The following is a 9,782-nucleotide window of genomic DNA, read 5'->3' on the forward strand; positions in this document are numbered from 1 at the left end:
TGATGATGTCCCAAATATATTTATTAGTGTAGTGAAATCTATAGAGATTTCTCTATAGAGACTGGTGTCCTCCACTGACCAAATAAACTTCATCATTGCCAAACAAGCCCTTCATTTCACATCGTGCTATATATATGCTGTTAATAAAAATATGGTAAATTGGTGTAACTAAAGAGTCTACTCTATGCAACATTTTTTTAACGTTTTTACTTGTCATTTTATACTTCTGCAAGTTATCAAATTAAATGCTATGATTGTTTTTGCTTACGCTTATTTTATGTAAACTTATGTTTACGCTACCTGCGTTATCTTTTACATGCTGAATGTTAAAGTTCTTCTGGCCAACACATGAATCTTAATTTGTCAATATTCAAGTAACGTCTCGAAACTGAGAATACATAAGTGTGTTCCTAACTAGAATATTTGTTGTGCAAATAAGCAGTAGGAAAAAATATTTTATTTAAGATCTAGTAATATTATTAACATTCAAATATTTGTGATAAGAAAGTATAGGATGGGGCAGGCCATGGTGGCTCAGTAGGCAAAGTTCTCACCTGCAGTGCTGGAGACCTGGATTGGATTCCCGGTGTCTGCCCATGCCAAAAAAAAAAGAAAGTGTAAGAAGATAAAGAATCAGTGAAAATATTCCCTGTGTGGTCTCCAGATGATCACATAATTAATTTTATCTCTGATTTCAAGTAACTTCTTTGTCATCCAAATGATTTCTGACTCAAAGACTGGTGGCAGAACTCCCTCTTTCTTCATAGGTACAGCAAGTTTCTTTTGCATCATCTGAGAGCCCAAAATCTGTGAATAGTGATGTGTATTAGTTTTCTATGGCTGTGCAACAATTTACCACAAACAGCGGCTTAAAATAACACAAATGTATTGTCTTATAGTGTTTGTAGGTCAAAGTTCAGGCATGACACGCTAGATTTTCTGCTCCAGATCTCACAAGGCTGAAATCAAGGTGTCCGTGAAAGGGCTGTAATTCTCATTTGTGGTTGGCAGGATTCATTTTCCTGCATTGATAGGACTGAGACCCCATTTCTGCTAGGCATCAACCTGGGACCTTTCCCAGCTCCTAGAGGCTGTCTGTAGCTCCTTGCCACGTGACCCACTAGACAGATAATTTACAACCTGAATATTGGTTTTCTTTCAGACTAGCTGGAGCACATTTCTCTGACTTCTGAGATCAGCTAAAGAAAATGACCTTCTTTTAAGCTGCTCTTATGATTAGGTCAGGCCCACCTAGATACATTCCTTACTTTGAGGTCACTGATTTGGAGCCTTAATTACATCTTTTTTTTTTTTTTTTTTTTTTGCATGGGCAGGTACTGGAAATCGAATCCGGGTATCTAGCATGGCAGGCGAGAGCTCTGCCACTGAGCCATTGTAGCCCACCCCTTAATTACATCTTAAAACTCATTTCACACAACAATACCAGATTAGTGTTTGAATACCTGGGAAAATATGTGTTTGTGCCAGGGGCCAGGAATCTTGAGGTGCTGTCTTAGAACTCTGCCTATCACAAGCTGTAAAACCCCCTCAGGCACTACCTATGAAATAATAAGCAAGAAGAAGAGGAAATCCAATCAGAGCAAGTTTATCACACTGCCACTTTGAGCAAGAGTTTTCACATCTGAAACATGAGAATAATAATAACTTCCTTGGAAATTGTGCAAGTTATAAACTGAGATAATGAGTATAAAGCCAAGGATGGGCATAACATTTATGCATTATAGTAAGTGGTTCGGGTGGGCAAGACAACTCTCCTGTGTGTTGACAGCAGAGTGTACAATGTCAAAGATACTTGCTGCCACCCTATCACCCTTGAGGATTTTAGACCAGAGGCCACATGGAACATAGATGGGAAGCCAATGCAGAGAGCTATCCACACAGCTCAAGTAAAGGGTCCACCATGGACACCCTCCGCCCAGGGCCTTGAATTCACCTGTGGACTGTGTGAATGAGAGTTACACAAAATGAACATGTTAGCTCCATTCTGGTGTCAAATCTTATGGGATCCAGTGAAGGAAATCCTGTGCTGGACTCTCCCCAGAATTACTCCATAGGCTTGAACCATGGAACTCCTGGGGCATCTTGGGAAGGGAGTAAGCTAAAGGACCAGAGAAAGAAGAGTGTGGCCCATCATGAGAGTCCAAGTCTAGCCTTGGGAACCTGGCTAGATGGTCCTGTCAACCCAGCCTGTCCTGAGTATTTTAGGAGGACTTTGAAAGTTCAAGGAAGACTGTTGCAAGTGCAAATGTCCTTGAAGCTTGATGATTAAAGCTGTGACCCTCTCTGCTTGGGCACTGGGCTGATACTGATTACAATGTAGCCTACTCAACCAAAACTGTATTCTGATTGGTCTTCTTTACGCTTGTCAATTTGGAGGTGAAGAAATGCAGAGGAAAATAACAAGGAAGAAAAATGGGATAGTAGCTACAGCAAGACTTGGTGTCACAGAATGGTTATTTTTGTTTTCTTTTGCTTTCATGGGAGACAGTAATGAGTTTGTGTGCTTATGGGAGTGATACAATAGGGTGAGAAAATTTTACAAAGGAGAAAAAAGAGATAATAACTGCACAAGCAAAGTCCTTGATAAGCAAGTTGTAGAGTAGATGGTTCATCCACAGTTCAAATCCTGCCTCTACTATTTGCTAGCTATGCCATCTCAGGTCTGTTATTTAATCTCTTATTACATCTGAGAAAATGGAGATAATAAAAGTACTTACCTAGGCAGTGGACTTTATGGGTGTTTGCTATAAAATTCTTTCAATTTTTTTGTACATTTGAAAAATTCCATCATAAAATGTCAGGGGAAAAAGTACTTACCTCATAAGGCATTATGAGAATTAAATGAGATAAATTTTGAAAGTACTTACAAGAGTACTTGGCATAAAATTAAGTGCCTGGCATAAAGTAAGCACTATAGAAGTGTTAGCCATTATAGGTTTTACTGTTATTATTTATCTAGGTGCTCAGTGAAATAAAACTCAAAATCACCAGCTTAGCGTAAAAAGGGAAGAAATTTTAGAAATTTTAGGAGAGAGGATAATATGAAATATTCATCTCAGACAGTGGCAATGTATGCTGAATAGGGCGAAATAATACGATTGCGGGAAGTTCTGCGCATTAGCTCAACATTGGTCACCATGAAGTAAAGCAGAAGAGAATGAACTGAATGGTGTATTTTCTCCAGCTGTCTTCTGCTGTCCATGGAAAGGCCCAAATGGAGCACTGAGTTTGACCTGAACTGTGATTTTCCCGGTCAGAGGGATAAGAGAGAGAAGGTGTTGCGTGTGTAAAGGAAAGGTCATAATGAAGGACCTTGGGATCGAAATTGGTTATGGAGGGAAATCAGGGGATGATGAATAGTGAAAGGGGGCAGAGTCCATGGAACTATGCTCCCAGCACTAAGCTAGCACTTTGCATAGCATATCTAACTTCTACAATATCCTTGCAAGTGTGATATTTGTTTGATAGATCAAGGAACTGAGCCTCATGTCATGGCCATGAGAGAGCCTTCTTGACCAAAAGGGGGAAGAGAGAAGTGAGACAAAATAAAGTGTCAGTGGCTGAGAGATTGCAAACAGAGTCGAGAGGTTATCCTAGAGGTTATTCTTATGTATTTTATAGATAGCCCTTTTTAGTTTATGGTGAATTGGAGTGGCTAGAGGGAAGTATCTGAAACTGTTGGGCTGTGTTTCAGAAGCCTTGATTCTTGAAGACGATTGTATAACTATATAGCTTTTACAGGGTGACTTTTCGATTGTGAAAGCCTTATGTCTGATGCTCTTTTTTTTTCCAGTAAATGGACAGATGATTAAAAAATAATAATAATAAGGATAAAAAATGAATAACGAATGGGGGAGATAAAGGGTAAAAACTGGGTAGATTGAACTACTGTGGGACAATGAAAGGGAGGGGTAAGGGGTATATGGGATATATGAGTTCTTTTTTTTCCTCTGTATTTCTTTTTCTGTAGTGATGTAAATGTTCTAAAAATGGTCATGGTGAAGATTATGCAACTATGTGATTATATTGTGAGTCATTAATTATATGGTTATGGTTGGACTGTATGTGTGTGTATATATTTCTCAATAAAAATATATTTTAAAAAATTAAAAGAAAGGAAATTGAGCCTCAGAAAAGTTTTTACATCCCTTTTCTAAGTCCCACAGACATTAAGTGTTGGAACCCAGATTGGAACTTGGGCTGGTCTGAGTCCAAATCTCCAGTGTTTCCTATTGTATCTCTGCAGCCAATTTTTTCTATGAGTTGAATAACACAAATAAGTCATATTCATTAATACCTGTCTAGTACTAAACATGACTGTGTAGTAGATGAAGTCAAACTTTAATGCCCTCAGTATCCCTTTTCTACCTACCCCCCCCAACAAGCACATGCACTATCACTCAATATAAAAATCCTCTACTATATAGGGTCCTTTTTTCCTAACATTTTCAATGTTTGCTTCCAAAAAGTATCAGATGATCATTCCTATAGTCTCAACCTTCTAAAAACTTCCATTACACTTTAATAAAATCCAAAACAGTTGCTATAGTTTACAAGGCCCGGAGGATCTGACCACAGCCTACGATTCCAACCTCATTTCAAATTTTTGTATTGCTCCTTCATTATGCCCCAGTCATGCTTACTTTCCTACAACTGCCTGAAGCAACAATATGCATTCCAATCTCAGATATTGTTTCCCCAGTACCCTTTACATTGGCTTCTTTTCTTCCTTCAGGTATGACCTAAAACTAACTATTGCAGAGTTCTTTCTTAAACATCCCTGCTACATCTTATCCCATTTCTTTGATCTTTATATCACTAGCATTGTAATAACCTGAAACTCCCCTAGTGATATTTGTCTCTCCCAAGAAAACAAAAAAACTCAGCATGATGAGAATGTCTCTCTTGTTCATTATTCTCACAGAATGTTCAATTAATATTAGTTGAATAATTAAATGAATGAATAAATTAATGATCGGAAGTCTACAGCCTCTTCTGGGTAGAACCCAAATCTGCATTTCCCTCTTTATGAATACAGATGAAATAACCTTGTAATCACTTGTGCTTAGATATCTTCTGTGAATTCATCGATATGCATGTCCTTGCCCTAGGATTGTGATAGAATCTAAACAAAAGTTGTGAACTGTTTATATTTCTACTGCCCAGAGCTTGGACCATTTTCAGAGGAGCCAGGACATACCATAGAAAGCTGGGAAAGAGACTTACACACAGTGTATAAATGTAGGCTTTGGCATCAGATAGACTTAAGGTTGACTCCAGTTTCACTACTCTAGTTACGCCTGTGTGATCAGATTCCTCACCATCTCTAAGCCTCAGATTCCTCTTAGGTGTAAAAATACATATGTATTAACATAAAAAGATTTCCAAAAATCTTTTTTCCATAAAAAGATTGTGTATAACGTTTTATTGAAAGTAAAGTTTTTCCTAGGTACCAAGGTGTGATTATGTTGAAGTTCCAAAGTGAGATGCGGTGTCAATCTAAACAAATTTTCAAAGGAATTTGTCAAAAACCATTTCCTCAACTATTGGACCCTTTGCCAGCAGACTGAGGATGTGAAAAGGTCCAAGAGGGTAGGGAAGGGAATACTAGTGATAGCATTTCTGGGTGGGCAGCCATTGCTGACTAGCAGTCCTGACTAGCTCAATGGGGAGGGTAGTTCCACTTCCTTCTAGTCTCAAGCTCATTGAGAGTGAATGGGTGGCAAGGAGGCCAAGAGAGCATGTTGCCTCCTTCTTGTAATGGAAGCCTACTGGTCTGTGGTGTGGCTCTAGCCCAAGGAATCTAGAGGGTGAGGGAATGCTTGACAAATGGGGATGGAGCTGGAGAGTATTTCTGTGCTGCAATCAGCCTGCTAACTCAGACTATTTCACGTATGATTTTTCCTTCTCCCTTTGCCTCCTCCCTCCCTATGCCTCACCAGCTGAAGCTCCAGTTAGAACTGGGTGAGGGAGAAAAGCAAAAGGTGGAGAAATGCAGAGGAGACCCCCCTTTCACAGAGCAAGTTTACAGCCTGAAGCGGGCCTGATGTGGGGAGAAGAGAAGCTTTGTTAATAAGTCATATTCTGAGTTTCAGATTGCTTGAACTAAGTATACAGTAGGGACTAGCAGAGAGCAATGTTAAAAAAAATCAACACTATACACTGTTATATTTTGTAATTCCTCAAAGAAATTGTACTTGCTATTTTAGCAATTATAGTTTTAATATGAGGAGTTCAGTCATATAAAGCATTAAAGTACCAGGCCAGCACACACTCTATTTTAAAATGCATGTTCATTTCCTCTTCAAAAGCTTTTTTTATATGAATGGAAATTGTAATGAAATACATACACATATGCACATGGACACACACGTCACAGTGTCCGGAATAACCACAAGTTGCAGGAGAAGTTAATTCTGTGTCAAGAAAGAAGGGGAGGATGTTCCAAAGTGTCATTTTTTCAGCTATTAAAGAGGCAGAGGACAGAGAAAAAGCATGTAATAGGTGATCGGAAACCTTTGAAAGTGCAGTTTCTCAGGTGTTCTGTGTAAAGATTGCAGGGCCTAAAAGGGAATGAGAGTTTGCACGGGTGGTTCAGTAGTAGAATGCTCGCCTTTCATGCAGGAGACCCGGGGTCGATTTCCCCCCACCCGCCCCAAAAAAGGGAAGAGGAGGAAGAAACAGAGACAATGGCTGTTGACACGCTAGAGAAGGAAGGCAGCGTGCTTGCAACAATGATTAAGTTGGGTCAGCAAGATCAGATCAGGGAGACATTGTTTCTAGGGAATGGAGAGAGACCTATGTATATTAAAGGCAAAAAGAAGGAAGCTGGGAACAAGGGAAGATTTAAAACATGAAGAGAAGAAAGAAGGGAAAAAAAAGTAAAGGTTTGCCCATTTAAAAAAGAGAGGGAACATTTTATTCTAATAAGAGCTACTATTTCTTTTGTACCTTCTATGTGTTAGATATTTTACTAAACCATTATATATATAATCTGGTCAAGTGGGAGTTATTGTGCTCATTTTACAGATGAGCAAACTGAAGCTTAAGAAGTTGAATTCTTGACTCAAAGTTATACAATTTTAGCAGGCTCTAAAACTGCCCTTCCCACTAGTCTCTGATTTTTTTAAGAGAAAGAAAACTAATCAAGTAGATGGCAAAGTTAAATATGTACTGAAGTTGAGATGGGGAACAATTTAGTAACCTCTTAACCAAATAATTTATATTCTTCTTAATAAAGCTGAAATAATCTTCTGAGAATACAGAAGCAGGCAATTGGGAGCTAATGAGTACAAGTTTGAACAGAATCTGTAGGAAATGTGGTAGAGAAGCCACAAACTGTACTTTTTAAATCTCTATAAAAAATATAAAATGGCCCTACAATGGATTGTACATGAGCTCATATTCAACTTCACTCACTTCAGTAATCATTGCATTTTTAATTACATATAGTATTGATTTGACATTCAAAACTTCTTTTCTTCTGATTATGAAGCTGAGGTTCAGAGATTTCAAATATTAAGTGAGTTCGGGAAGATGGTGGAGTAGGATAGCTCGAGTTCACCCCTGCTGCAAGGAACAGCAAGAGAAGTGATGGGAAGGCAACTGGGACAGAGATTTCAGGGTGTAAGTGACATGGGAGGGTTTTCTAGACCACTTAGGGAAGCCCTGGCTGCAAAAGCTTAAGAATTAAAATGCAAAAACCAAAGACCATAGTGCAAACAGCCTAATGTTCCCCTTTCCGGAGGCCCTGAGCCCTCAGAAGTGGAGGGACAAGGAAACAGGGACTAGGAAGTAAGTCAAGCTGCATTCCTTGAATGTGCTACCCTCTGGTGCCCCACCCCTGCCCCGCTCCCATGACCTCTGACTCCCCCCCACACTCCTCAGGCCTGGACCCTGTCACCAGCCACACGCCATGCTCCAAGCACCCCCTCCCTGTGCACACCCACATTCTCGGTCCCAACCTGACCCACTTCTCCCAAGCAAGCACACATTCTTGCTTTGCCCTTCCCGGGACCCACATATGGGAACCCAGCCTCTCGAGAGCCCCACGTCTTCCTCCCCGCCCCCTGCAGGCAGTCTCCTACCCATCCCGGCTCCAGACACTCACTCTCAGGCCTAGGCCACACCCATGCCTGGCCCATGCAGCTGCACAACCCTGCCCCACCCCACTCTGAGCTCTGTGCACATGTACCTCAGCCTCTGGGCCCCCAGATCCGCATGCACACAAATCCCCGCCATGGCCCCCCAGCTCTGGGCAAGCTCTGACCTGCACACCCGGGTCACACCCTCCAGCAGCAGCAACCCCACCCCTCTTCCCCTGACCTCTGAGACCCCACAGACCTGTGAACACCAGGGCCCTGTCTCCAGACCTGGGCATGTGCACAGAAGCATTCGCACAGCCAGGCACGTATGCATCCGTGCACCAACCTCTTGACCCCTGCACCCCACCCCACCTCAAGCCCTGCACTAGCACACACCCTTGCCCCACCTCCTGGCACAAGCTCCCTGCTTCCACACCTGACAGGGGCTCACATGTGCATCTGTGCTATGCAGCCACCACCCTGCACACCTATGCACCCTTGCCCCAACACCCCCACACCTGCACACCTGTGCCATAGCCCCACACACCTGTGCATCCACATCCCGGCTCCCCTGGAAAGCCAAACCCACACCCTGCCTTCCCTGTGCCCTGACCTTTGTGGCCCATACCTCATACCGTGATACTCATGATGCCCATGCTCCACATGCCCACCTGTGTCCTACCTGTGCACCAGCCCCCGTGTATCTGAACAGCTCCCCCATCTGCCTCCTGTCACACCCTACCTCTGTGTATCTCATGCACCACCCCACTCCTGCACTCCAAGGCCTGCCTGAGCTGCACCTTATCCCCGTGCCCCCCACACCACACCTCCACAACCCCAAGCCCCACACAACATGCTCGCAGGTACCTACACTGCATCCTCAACACCTGCCTATATGTGTGTCACAACACATCATTGCAATGTTGTGCCTGGCGCATGCCCTGCATCCTGCTCCACATTCATCCCACAAATATGAAGCTTTAGACTACTAAAGGAAATCAACTTCCAAAGTAACCCTCTCAAGATATTTACATGCCTTGAGGCAAAAGAAGGTCATTAGGTGTATGAAGGTGCAGACAGATATTCCCCAGCCTAATGGACAAATTAAACACTGGACAAGGCACAGACTTTGGGACAACTAATCAAAAATGTTCATATAACCTCTTTTGTTGCTCAGATGTGGCCTCTCTCTCCAGCCAACATGACGAGCAAACTCACTGCCCTCTCCTTGTCTACGTGGGACATGACTCCCAGGGGTGTGGATCTTCCTGGCAACGTGGGACAGAAATCTTAGAATGAGCTGGGACTCAGCATCAAGGGATTGAGAAAAACTTCTCAACCAAAAGGGGAAAGAGTGAAATGAGACAAAATAAAGTGTCAGTGGCTGAGAGATTCCAAACAGAGTCAAGAGGTATCCTGGAGGTTATTCTTACTCATCGTATAGATATCACCTTATTAGTCAAGACGTAATGGAGAGGCTGGAGGGAACTGCCTGAAAATGTACAGCTGTATTCCAGTAGCCATGTTTCTTAAAGATGATTGTATAATGATATAGCTTTCACAATGTGACTGTGTGATTGTGAAAACCTTGTGTCTGTAGCTCCTTTCATCTACCTTATCAATAGATGAGTAAAGCATATGGAATAAAAGTAAATAATAGGGGGAACAAATGTTAAA

The sequence above is a fragment of the Tamandua tetradactyla genome, chromosome 26 (assembly GCF_023851605.1).
Source record: "Tamandua tetradactyla isolate mTamTet1 chromosome 26, mTamTet1.pri, whole genome shotgun sequence".
NCBI classification, from domain to species: Eukaryota; Metazoa; Chordata; class Mammalia; order Pilosa; family Myrmecophagidae; genus Tamandua; species Tamandua tetradactyla.